This window comes from Epargyreus clarus, unplaced genomic scaffold (assembly GCF_041222505.1).
Source record: "Epargyreus clarus isolate Ecla_fem2 unplaced genomic scaffold, WU_Ecla_fem_2.2 ptg000031l, whole genome shotgun sequence".
NCBI classification, from domain to species: Eukaryota; Metazoa; Arthropoda; class Insecta; order Lepidoptera; family Hesperiidae; genus Epargyreus; species Epargyreus clarus.
Window position 1 is genome coordinate 1,685,104 of NW_027332236.1, and position 12,982 is coordinate 1,698,085.

Consider the following 12,982-nt stretch of genomic DNA (forward strand, 5'->3'; position numbering starts at 1 on the left):
TCATTTTTCAGTAAATGTCTAATAGTCCATTGAAAACTTACATTTGGGTTATATCAAAAATTGTTACATTTCAATCGACCATAATGTTTTAGGATCAATGACTATAAATTATGAGCAACTTATATTGACTAAACATATTGACGAAATTTCGAATATGATATTATATATTTAAATAAAATTAAAACTTATGTAAACTCCTTCCAAAACGTATTATTAAAAAATATTGTATTATGACTTATATTGTAATAGAACTTTTGTAGATGTAAGTATATCTATTGCACTTTTTAGACGGTATTTTTCTTTATATATTTTTATTTTTTTTTGGAATAATGTACTACAATTTTAGATATTTTTTTTGGTTAAATAATAATTTATATAGCTTTTGTATTAGCTATAGTAGGTTTAATATATTGCTTTATTATATATTTTAATGTTAAGCCTTAGTGTTACCACATATATTCGTTATTAATATTCAATCCTTCAATGTTTTGCTTACTAAACATCAATTTTTGACAATTGCTTCGTACTAGAGATTGTCAAATTTGATATTTTATAGGTAAACATTGGATAGTTTGATTATAAAAAAACGGGTGATAGTCCAATTCGATAGCGGATATAAGATCGATTAAGTATTCCGATTATTATGAAGATTAGCGTTTTACGCACACATATATAAAATAACAGCCAAGTGAGAGTTAAAGTCACACACCGAGAGTTCCGTATGACACAATTATCAACCTTTTTTTTTAAAATTAGTATTTATTGGCATAGCAGCTATAGAAGTATAATTAGCCATAGTGAACATTTATACCCAATACGTTTAAAGGGATAAAAATTTGGCGTTTTTACCTGTTTCTTGTATGTCCCGATTTTACCTATTGAGTACGGAACCCTAAAACGAAATTGAATTATATCCCAAAATATAGCTCGTTTATTCGTATAAAAAAAGATATCATTTATTATTTGCGATTTAATTTTTTTTAACACCAATTTATTATGCACATAATATATTTTTAAGTTTTGTCAAAATGATTAATTTTAAATGTACCGGTTCTAACATAGATTTAATAATACTTATTTTTTAAATAATTGCTTAGTATTTTTTTTGTATATTATTTATGACATAGCCTCGACGTATTCACAAAGTAACATGCCAAATGTTATACCCGTATTACATTTTATATTGTGTTAAACATTAGATATCTTTTGAAGATAGTATTATATCTCATAGATAAAATAAATTAAATGAATAGGAATCAATTAATTAAGTCAATTGACATTTTAATTTTAATTGATTTAATCAATTTTAATTTAGATTTCGATGTAATATACATTAAATACTCTACGTTATGCTTTGAGTAAGTTTAATTGAATGATACGGATTGATTTTGAAAATGTTAACCAATTGACTCATTAATTATGGGATGTCGGGTTCTTTAAAAGCGTCCAAACTAAAATAGCTACAAAACAAGAAAGTACTACATTGCATCGCGATTTAAAATGTTTGCCCATGTAAAAGAACATGATCAACAATACCATTTTGTGATGAAATTATCCAAAAAAATAAATAGTAATGTCATATTTAATCAAGATGCCTGAAATTCAAATGAGTATTGAACCCGACATCCCTTGATGCCCTTTATTAATAAATAATTAATCAATGTATAATAAATTAATAAATTATCCAAATGTCTGCTGACCGAAATTTGACAATTACGTCACAAATTTGCTAAAATTTGATAAATTTCGATCTGTGATAGGCAAAAATTGGATAAATTGTTTAAAAAGAAGGTGCGTTAAGCAATTCGGCTATTTAAAGTTTTTAGTGAAATTAATAAAAATACCCTCGCACAGCAGCTACAGCTTATATCATAGTATTGTTAGACCACTTAGTTCATATTTACTAATTAGATTATTGTTGAGTATTGCATAATTATATCTACCATACAACAGCAGTATTGCGCTGCTATAATTCGACCCCTCCTACGTTTAATATCGTAACCCACAAAAGTACCTTTTCGTTCTTATTACATAAATGGTCTTACTTTAATGTTGTTAATGTACATCGTATTGGACTTCATAGCTTTTAAGGATAAAAAAATATTACGGATTTAATATAAGAGGACTAAACGCCTGTATAATGTATAAGCATAATATGTTTAATTTCGGGTTTTCTCTTTTAATTATACAGGCGTTTAGTCCTCTTATATTAAATCCGTAATAAATTTTAATCCTTAAAAGCTATGAAGTCCAATACGATGCATATGAAGGTAGCAATTTGGTAGCAACTATTGATTACAAAAAAACTCTATTCATTTGCGCAGTTTCTTCTCACTGGATAGGTGACCGGCCATCCTGATGTCAGAATGGCCGGTCACCTTAAAAAGTAGTTTATCTTTTTTTAATCGAAGGTAGCAATTAGTAGCAACTAATAGCAACGAGGTAGCAACTTTTAGTAATTATTTCGATGTAAAATATGGGTAGTGACCGGCCATTCTGACGGTCACGAATTATGGTGCAAAGCGCAGTAAGAAGGCATTCCAACTTAGTCCTAAATTATTGAGTATATTGAGCTAAGTGGTCCGTAGTTCACAAGAAACATATAAAATGGGATCAATCTAGTATAGCAAGTTTGTGATACGACAATAAATGGTTATTTTTCTACATTGGTCTTTTATTTTCTTCCCCTTATATTGTTCTAGTTTTTGCCCGCGGGTTCGCTCGCGTTTAAAAGAAAATAATATAACATACTAGCATACATAAAACTGAAAATTCGTACCTTCATTGAAATGACAGTGGCGCCATCTGGCGAAAATTGGTCGTACCAACTCTGAAACCTTTGTGGGCTCATGGACAATAACTTTGCTAAAGATTATCACTTGATCAAATGCATAGTTTACGATTCAATCCTTACTAATATCGATTAAAATAATCGACTTTTTCCAAAAGATCAATTCTCCGATTAATCGATCTTAGATCGCCATCCCTAGTTCCAGTGGGATTTCCGGGATAAAAACTATCCTATGTCCTTTCTCGGGTCTCAAACTATCTTTGTACAAAATTTCATAAAAATCGGTTGAGTGTTTTAGGCACGAAGAAGAGCAGACAGGCAGACAGACAGATAGACAGAGTTACTTTCAGATTTATAATATTAGTAAGGATAAGTAAAGACGCAGCCGGTAGTACCCGGTTTGCGTAGTTTTTGATTTCAATAGTTAATAAATAATCATAACACTGGGTGGAAAATTTTATGCATATCTGTATGCGACTTCACTTAAATAAGGGATTCAATTTAGTCCTCGGTGAGAATAATATATCTTAGACCTTCAGTTCTACTTCTATGTTTACTTTGGGAAAACCTCAATGTATTTTTACAAGACTGCCAAGGAAGGGTTGTATTTTAAACTAAATAATTAACTGGTTAAGTTACATGCATAATGTATTTATTTGAATGTAACCAGCGCCATCTAGTTTAAAAATTAAAATATTATATGCAGTGGTATCAGTATACAAATATGTTTTTCTGACTCGTGTGATTGCAGTCCTCGCCTGCGGCTCGGCCTGCAAACTCACACTTGTCAGAAAAAAATTTTTCGTCCTCGTATATTAATGTAGTATTTTGTCACCAATTTATAGGTAATTATTAATCCATTAGTTCTTTTCTGGCGGACTTTTACTATAAAAATTCAGAGGTTAATTTATTTTAGCAAGGCTTAGACATTCCACTCTGAGCGAAATAGGATGCAGGTTGTTTTTTTTTTCTTATATAATATAGGTGTAGCAGACGAGCATACAGTTCACCTGATGGTAAGTGGCTACTGCCGCCCATGGACATCTTTAATCAACCCGAGATGGGATTAGATGGTCCTACCTGAGGTCGGCCACAGATGCGCCGCTACCCCTGAAGACTAAGCTGGAACGGCTCGGAAAAGTATGTCTCCCTTACCACACCCTACAAACCAGAACACTTATATATTTTACGATTACGACTTTATTTTACGACTTTAAGAACCACAATATTATATAGATCTCAGGCATTTAGCTTTTTTCATGATGTTTCTCTTTACCTTCCGTTAAATCAAGTTTTTACGTTTTATTTCTGATACAAACATCTTAAAAATTCGTTTATCTGGGATTCGAAGCCCTATCACATAGAATTTAATTCCTGTAGGCTATAACTGCGATGTTTTCTGGTTATAATGTTCCTTAAAGACCCTTACTCGTGGAAAGTTACCGATGTCATTAGAAAATACTTTCGTGGAACACCCACTCTTGGCGGCAAATTGACGGGCCGTCCTATTATGGATATTTTGGGCGGTTGAGTATTTGCACTACAATTGATGGCCGACAATTTGTACTCACAGTTTTTTTCCTTCACTTCATGGACAAATAAACACTTAGCATTTATATCTCAAGTTTTATACACAGTAGAAGTAGAATACAAATGCTCAGCAAACTAAATTTATCGTCTTGATAATAGGCGTCAAACGGGCAAAATATAATGATTTGTTAGACTTAGAAATTCACTTATGCGTCTCTAGGAAGTAGGGTTTTATTGCAGTTTTTGTAGTCATGACAGTAATGACCTTATTAGTTGAGTAACTATGCAGGAAATCGCCGCTACACATTTCTGGATACTCTTGCTAGTTAGGGAAATGAGCTTGACGAAATTCTAGACAAGCTTCCATCCAAAAAAATTAGTAGCTCTATAACATCCGAAGTTTTGAGAATTGTCGTTATATGTTTTATATGTCAGTTGGTTGATGTACCTACCAATCCGAATAAGAACAGAGTGATAGTATATGCTTTAGGCCTCTCTTAATATGACTAGAAACATGTGCAAAGCACTGGTTGTGACTAATAATAAGAAAAATATAACTTAACCGAGAACTGGGAGATTAAATTGGTTATAACTAATGAACGCAATGAATAATATATGTAACTACAAAAAGAACGAATTATTTGTAACTATTTATGTTCTAATACTCACATTTAACGATGGCAAACACTTCCAAACTTGACAACAACACATATTGACCACTGTAACATTTATTAGTCTTAGGATTCAATCACAAGTGTTGAAACTCGCGAAAACAATCTATTTGAAGTGTGCGTGCGACACGTCTGTCCGTCGCCGCTACACAAGTACGACTGACTCGAGTCGACCGGCGGGTAATCCCGCATTTATTTTACAAACGGCGGGTAGTACGACATCTTAGTACACCCCATTTATTTATGAGCGCATAACACGTGTTCGAATACGTGCAAAAAGAGGAAAATTTTAACGACTGTATTTTCAAATCAAATCAAATGGTTTTTTTTTATTCAAAATAGGTTCTTTACAGAGCACTTTTTTAATGTCAATACAACTACCATTTCACAAGATGTTTCGTTATGGAGAAGAAGCGGCGAAAAAAACTCCATAACACACATCTTTAAAAAAAAAAAAAAAGTTTTTTACAATGACAAACTTAACGTACCTAATGGCATATGTGGAGCTGGAGCTACTTCAGACCACACGGTTTTGTCAGTCAAATAATCGCTTAGTTTATAGTACGCTCTTTTTCACAGCGTCTGTTTAATGATATGTTTGAACTTTTTTTCTGTGAGATTCAAAATGTGGTCGGGTATTTTATTGTAGTAGCGAATACAGTTGCCCATGAAAGATCTAGCCACCCTACATAGTCTATGTTTCGGAATTGCTAATTTATTTCTATTTCTGGTATTAAAGTTATGGTGGTTACTATTTTTTTTTCAAACATATCAGTGTTTTTTCTAACATACATAATATTTTCATAGATTACTATGTAGCATCAATATATTAATAGTTGGAAACAGTTCTCTCAGGGAGTCACCATGCCGCAGACTATATATTGACCTTAGTAAGAATTTATAACAATGCTAAAATTATTAATTTTATTGACAAATAGCATACGTTTTACTTTTTAAGATTTAAAAAACAAAAATATTTTAACTGGGGAAATTTAAAAATCGTTCATGAAGCTGACAACAAATGTATTTCCCAAAACTGCCACAAGCATATAGTCTGATTCATAATTAGGTGTCCAAAATGTAAACAAAGAAATGTCACTGTCAAAATTAACAAGAAACAAAAACTTTAACAAACTCAACAAAAAACTAAAATTTAATAAATATACACAATTTAACAACCGCGTTATGTAAACGAGAAAACATTCAAGTTCGATCACAATCACGAAAATTAATAATATCAGCATCGAACTTAAAAATGACAGCACAAGAAATGTCTTGGATTTCGGTTGTGTTACCATTATCACATTTTAATTTTCTACCATAAACTTTGTTTTTTATAATCATTACTGATGGATCGAAATTGAGCTGATATAAATATGAGAGAATGAGAATTAATCTTAATTTATTTAGATTATTATTTTATTATTGCTGTATTACTTTAATATCGACAAAAATAAGAAACTACCATTTCTAACGTATTTCATTGATAGGTCAACACCTTTGTTTACATTTTGGACACCTAATTATGAATCAGACTATAGAATTAATGTCGAAGTGATTTTTGCCTACAGACACCCACGTTTTTCACCGTCCGACGTATTTTTGTCAGCCTCTGAACTCTACAAACTAGCATATTTACATCGGATTAAGGGTCTAATACCCACATGAAATTGCTAAGTATTTTTAGAATGTAAATCCAAGTCGATAACTTTGTCCTACGGGAGGCTACCTCATTAATTTAACTTTCGTCAAATAAATTTCTCTGTCAGAATATTTACATATAGTTTATAATATGTTAATTTGTGAGTGAGTGGCGGCTTCAGAACATAATTGTGTTTATAATTTTGTAGATGACGCGTATAATTTATTTCAGTGATTTAAACTCGTATGTGCAATAGGTAACTAGGATTTTTTTGGAAGAATTTTTTAAGCACCTAAAAGTACCTTAACCTTAAGTCTACCTGCATATATATAATACTACCTGACCCCGCAAACGTTGTGTTGCCATATATATATTTTTTTATTTTTTTTCGATTGAGTATGTTTCTTGCAATGCTTTAACCACCTATAATTTAAGTACATAATATAACAACTAGCTTTATATAGTCTCTTTTTAATGTTGTTTATGTATTTAGTTGGTTTGCCATTTTTTAAATAAATAAATAAAAAAATGTTAAAGGTGAACAACCCTTATCACTTAGGGGTATGAAAAATAGATAGTAGCCGATTCTCAGAACCTACTGAATATGCATATAAAATTTGGTGAAAATCGGTAAAGCCGTATCGGACGAGTACGGTAACTAACATTGTGACACGAGAATTTTAGATATAAGATATTATGTCTCCGTTACCAAAATCTTCGGAGTAGAATACAGCAGCGTTTAAATGCTGTTATTAGGCAGAAATAGATGTGTCCGTGGTGTCTTTGGAGTCGAATCATGTGGAACATTAAGACTGTTTAAATAAAGTCACACTCAAAGAGCTTTTAAGGTTCTAATTTTGGTTGCTAAAAGTGCTTACCTTTACAAGTAGAATTCGTAAGAAACATGTGGTCCGATTAAATAGTAAGCAGTGTCTATCACTTAAGAATATTAATGATCAACTCTAATTTAGATTGTAGTGTTTTATAAGGTTAGCTCATAGATAAGTATAGATATCTCACCGCCTTGTAATTGAAGGAAGCCATTAAATGGCTTAAACGGCTGACAATTCTGTCAGCCAGTTCATGGCTGTCATAGTGTAATTTACGCGGCCGACATGCACAGTTAAATGGTGCACGCGCAGTTAAAACACGAAATTGAAGAAAAAGTGCGGAGAAATATCGCTTTATTCGTAAATGATATAAAAACTATTTTTTTAATATTTTTGAAACACGAAAATAGATGACAGTGAGAGAGTAATCTTTACTAATCTATGGGTTAGCTACACATGGGATGCTATCCCTGACAAGTAAATTGGAACACTTCGGGTATCTGTTGTCTTACCTACACGGTGTGCTCCACACCCATCAACCCAGAACACAGTAGCATTTAACATTGTCCTGATAAACTTATCAAATGAAGACTATGTGTGGGAGAATGCTTCTTTTTATATATAAATATTCCGTTTTTAAAATCACATGATATTAATTTCGACCTACCGCTCCGTATTAACAATTGGCTACCTGTATCATGGTATAAAAAAGGGGCGCGCAACTGTCAACAGATCAGAAGTTGTCCAATAGTGGGCACGGCACGGTGGTGCTCTGAACTGTTTGGTGTTTTGCTTGGGTGTTATTGTTACTATGGTGGCATTAACGCTTATTCATTTAATTATTTTAACTATATTTTTATAAATATTGGTTAAATTAGTTGAATCGAAATACCATTGTAGATCTACCTACCATCGAAAGCCCGGTTAAAGTTTGCGTTAAAGTTAAATATAACACGTCACGTCACCGCAGTTTTTAGTCGAAATTGACAGATAGGGAAGTTAAATACAGTAACTTTAACCGATCGAAATCGAGCGGTTAAAGTTAAGTATTAGTTATGACGTAATTTCAACCTCAACTAAAATGGTGCAACGAATTATTTTTTAACCATTGATTTGACGGTTGGTTAGGCTTCTGTAAATGTTAAAGTTACATGAAGCAACCCACCCTTAAATAAATAAATAAAATAAATGGTTATTATTATTATTTTTATTTATTTTAAATAATTTCCTAAAACTTACATTTATTGTCTCTTGTCTACCACGGAATTCAGTCCAAAAGACAGGCTGAAGTACCAAACTAGACTCTTAATCTTAACAGACGTATGTGTAAATCCTTTTACAGCGCTCACACTATGTCACACACAAGTATATGCAAATTTAAGATACAACTTACATACACTGCTTTAAAATTTAAAGCAGTTCTTACCAACGTTCTCTCTTTATAAATAGTATAGTTATATGTAAACGGATGTACAGATTTTGATAAAAAAATTGCCCATTTAAAGATATTACGGAGGTAAGGAATTTTTTATACATTATGTAAAGGATTGCACACAGACATAGTTAAGGACTGCTATGGCATACGCGTAGGCAAGATAAAGCAAGAAGATCTTTGTATTTTGCCATCAAATATCAGAAATTATTTATTCCGGACTTTCTTAGTATTTTGGTTGAGAAAAAAATTCAGTGACTGGCCAATTTTGACGACAAAGCTACGCCCATGTACGCGCCGATATAACTCCAACTTACCTTAACATTTCGGAATCCTGTGATCTATTTACAATCCTCATACCCAATATATTGGAAAACGTTAGGTTAGTAGTGTTCACAGAATTTTCCATCGGAGCACATACAAACATTTTTCCATCGATACATTCACACACTAACAAACATCCAATCGAGAGCACACATTGGTGCGTGTAAATACGCGGATTACTCACACTAGCGCCACTTCCCTCCGTAGCTTGTTCCGTATTTCTATCCAGTGGGGTACACTTGAGGATTAGTGACACTGTCGCTGTTAACCGGAGTTTAAACTATGGTTAATTCAATGAAGAAAATTATGATTGAATTGATTGGTTTATTGATATTGATTTGATTGATTGTTGATTAAATAAAATTGGGAGAAGAACTCATTAAAAGGATGTGAGAGACGACAACTTGTAAAAATGAGTTTTGAGATGAAATCGAGCTAAAATATATACCTATATATAAATATTCGTTGTTATAATTTTCTATATTTGTACATCGTTATCTTATCACATATGAAAATTGGTGAAGCTGTCATAATATTGCTTTAATAAGTACGTTATTTATTTACAATATTGATAAAGCAATATTTCTGGCCTAAAAAATGCGGATTGTTTTAAATGATAAAGTGTAGGTACAACGTATGATAAAGTAAAGATACACCGCAATTTACTAAATTTCTTAACGTGTATCTATGGCCTACAGTCATATTAATTAAGTCACGATAGAAACTGTGGTCTATGTCAATTTACTATTTCTGCCCCATATAAAGTAACGCTTTGACGCTAGCATTCAGCTCTCATTAGGAGTGGCTTTCGTAGATTCTGATATGCTTTTACATTATATCTATAATAAATACTATTATTCTTGGTTAACTCCCGTTAATTTTCAGTGTCACAACATAAGAACCGAGAACAGCTATTAAACATTACTTTTTTGTTTAACAAAAAAACAATTGGTTAATCTCTGTTTAGTTCCGTGTAACCGGTCCATAGACCTGACACAGCTATCCATAAAACGGTCCAATTCAAATTTCAACTCCGCCGCTCGTGACGTCACCTCCCGTTCCGGCGCCGGGTGACAAAATACTCTCCTACTAAATAATCTACTTCTTTATTTGACGACTTTTGTATACACCATACTATTGTTGGATGAAACATTGTCACAGTACTACTGTAGACCATCATCTAGTACCTATCATGGGGATTTGAGGTTCGAAAAACCTCTATTTTTTTAGTTTTTACTTAAACGGTGAAAGAAGCCTGAATGTCTGAATATAATAAATAAAGTTCAGTTATGTGACGTCTACTAATATGTATTTGACTAGATCGGTGGACCTAGGTTCGAATTCCAGGACAAACCTCTGATGTTTCAGTATCTATTTAAACGATGAAGGAAGCCTGAATGTCTGAAGATTATAAAAATAGCTCAGTTTTGTGACGTCTACTAATCCGTATTGGACTAGATCGGTGAAGTTTGGTTTGAGGGCGATACAGTTCCGTTTCGCATGGGTTTTAGTTTCATCTCTGCCAAAGAATATGTATGTTATATTGTGTGAGTGCAAAACAGATATCTTAATAATTGTTTAGATATCACCATGCGTTTCATATATTGACAAAAGCTCAGATAAGTAGGTATTAGTGACGTAAAGTTTCTTACTTCTTTTTTTAGTCAGGCATGCATGTCTCTTCACGATGCAGCTTTTTAAAGTCATCGTCGACTCATTACTAGTGAGAAAGATTAGGCTATAGTCCACCGCGCTGGCCAATTGCGTATTGGTACACTTCACATAACTTGAGAACTTTTTTTAAAGATCTTAGGCAAGCAAGTACTGGAGGTCTCTACACGACATTTTCCTTCACCGTCAAGCAAGTGATAACTTTGAAAAATCGTAGCGTGTGGTTCTAAGCCAATGCATAAAAGTTAAAGTTTAACAAAACGTTGTTAACGTAACCAATACCGTACGCGGCAACCATTCCACTTGTTGCGAAGCTGGACGTGACCCAGATCTGACAAGTGGGTCACGACGACCCAACGTACGTATTTTACCCGATCCATTCAAATACAACTTACTGTACGGTTTGTGAAGGATGCCATTTTAACCCTCGAATTTCAAATAGATCCACTATTCGATATGAAGCTATTGGTGGTAGAACCCTTTTTTTTAACGAGGGGGAAACCTTCAAAAAATACCCGATTCTGTGGGAGCGACGCCGGGTTATGTGGGATTTAATCGTACTATGTAAATGGTTACTGTGGCACAGCGCCATCTCAAGCCAGCGTCCTCCTCACGCGATGCCCTTCTATCGGGCTCTGCACTGAGGGGGAGCAATTTACGCTCCTCTCATATCCCCTGGTGATTACAGCAATATGCGACCACACAAATCGCTGTCCTTTCTGGGGTCACTTGCTGGACGGTTCGATGGTGGTTCGACTCTGTAGGCAACACTGCTGTCTATTTCTTTTCTATCAATTTTTTCCCCTATTTCGGCCTTATAGCAGCAGTGCCAGGGCCTTATAACATCCTTCAAACCAGAACACAGCAGGGCTTAACACTGATGAGGCAGAAATAGGTGTGGCGGTGGTGCTGCCGGAGTCGATCCACGGTGGGTTCTACCACCTTTAAAAAAATCAAAATATTCAATACATCGGACATTGATCCATGTCCGCTCTACCTATGTACTTAATCTCTTAGATCATAACACAGATTAGTAGATAAAGATTACTCACTCCTAACAAGAAAAAGTAACCAGTTTCGGCAATTGAAATTGTCACTGTCATCTATTTTCGTGTTTGAATAATATTAACAAAATGTAGTTTTTAGATCATTTACGAATGAAACGATATTTCTCCGCACTTTTTCTTCGATTTCTTGTTTTTGCACCACTTAACTGCGCATGTCGTCATTGTTCCGCGTATCGTAAATTACACCATGACGACCATTAAACGGCTGACGCATTGTCAGCCATTTAAACCATTTAATGGCTTCCTTCAATTACAAGGCGGTGAGATATCTATACTTATCTATGGATCATAACTAACATTTTATAAGTACCTTCGACATAAACTATTCCCTTGACTAATATAATCTATTCCCTTGACATGTAATAAATCATAACCAACTGTCCCACTTCTGGGCTTGGGCTTGTAACTGGGAGAGGTCTATTTTTGCTATTATTCAGCATAAATGTCATAATATGGTAATCGCGGCATTCATTACGGCTAATACTGCGGGTGACATTTATTAAACTGTACAATGTAAGCTGCCCAATATGGGCGATTACTGTTCATTTGCGCAATTAAAATTGATATTATGAAATAACGAGCTTTGCTCGCGGTTTCGCTCGCGTTACGAAGTAATATTTTCATCCCCTACTTTATCCCCTTGGGGGTAGAATTGATCAAAATTCTTAGCGGATGCCTACGTCATAACATCTACCTGCCTGCCAAATTTCAGCCCGATCCGTCCAGTGGTTTGGGCTGTGCGTTGATAGATCACTACGTCAGTCAGTCACCTTTGAGTTTTATATATTTAGATATCGTTTACATTTATTATTAAGTTATACGCCTAATGCTTTAGAATATCAGCCATTTTTAGGGTTTCGTACCCAAAGGGTAAGAACGGAACCCTATTACTAAGACTTCGCTGTCTGTCCGTCTGTCACAGGGCTCTATCTCCTGAACCGTAATAGATAGATACTTGACATTTTTACAGACTATGTATAAGGGTGGCCGCTATAGCAACAAGTACTAAAAATAAACAACAGTT